The sequence below is a fragment of the Aplysia californica genome, unplaced genomic scaffold (assembly GCF_000002075.1).
Source record: "Aplysia californica isolate F4 #8 unplaced genomic scaffold, AplCal3.0 scaffold01011, whole genome shotgun sequence".
NCBI lineage: Eukaryota > Metazoa > Mollusca > Gastropoda > Aplysiida > Aplysiidae > Aplysia > Aplysia californica.
The window spans coordinates 91,317-92,580 of NW_004798281.1; positions in this window are offsets into that span (position 1 = coordinate 91,317).

Sequence of the window (1,264 nt, forward strand, 5' to 3'; positions counted from 1 at the left end):
TAAGAGAGGGAAAAGGAGAGAGAGGGTTGGTAGATCTCAGAAAGGTTGGAAGAGATCCCTAGTCGCGTGATATGAATTTCCCTGTTATTCGTCACTTCGCGGACGCAGAGTCCAGAGTAGACGCCAGCGTGTCGACCTCGGAATGACCCCTCCCGCGGACTCACGTGTCCGGTCACGTTTTTGTATCTCTTTGTCGGCATCGTTTACTGCATTTTGCTTTGTCATTAATCCTGTTTTAGCATTCTAATTTTCTATATAAATTACATTTTGATAACAGTTTATCATCACGTCAATCGTGACCAAAAGTTGATAGTGTCTAACAACTATAGAATTGGTTTGATAAATGTATATCTAATTGGAAATAAATTGGATAATATTTTGTATTTGAATACAGTACCCCTGAGGTCAAACAATTTTCTATTATAAGAGTTAGAAAACTTAAGTTTACTACTCTGGGAAAGAAAAGGCAATCCCTCACCAATTAGACTTGAAGTACTTTTAAAAAATGCTAATGATTTAAGTTTGATAATTCTACACTGTCTCGTATTAAAACTCTGGGTTAAAGGTTGTTTAAAAAATAGTTACACGAGAGACTTTTTAACGTAGTACTGTTTTCAAGAAGAAGAAGAAAATGATGATCATGTCGAGAATAAGAATGTGCACACACATTAAGATTCAACTAATGAACGCATAGCAATACGCTCTATTTTTTGTTTTGGTTAGTTTTGTTTCCACTCTGCCCTTCTCCTTTGATCCCGGGCAAACGCGAAAATAAGAAGAAAATAAAAATATCCCCTTCCTCCCCCTACTCTATCCTAGCAACCAGACAAAACTAACAGTCCTAACCTGGCAAGATACCACAACATTCTTCTCACCCACAACCTCTTTCTCTCATCCACCGTCCACCCTCTCTTATATTTCACCTGCCAGCCCACCCTTTTCCACAACTACCACCATCGCAGCCAGCCCTCCTTGCCTTGCTAAGCACCCATCTGAAAACACTTTCTGCCAGTGAGGGAACTGGCTTTGTTCAGCTGGCCAGCCGTGAACACCACAAAGCGCGGTCAAGGATTCTCCATTCCAAGCCTCATTCAATGTGTGTGTAGTTGTATGTACTTTGCGCTTTCTTGTTTGTATTCCAACGGAAATATATCTACTCTGACGCATAGTGAGTAGGTATTCTGTTTTTAATAATGTACTAATGGCGAATGCTATCGAGGAGCATGCTTTTGATTTTTGTATTCCTTTTTTTTAAGGGGGGGGG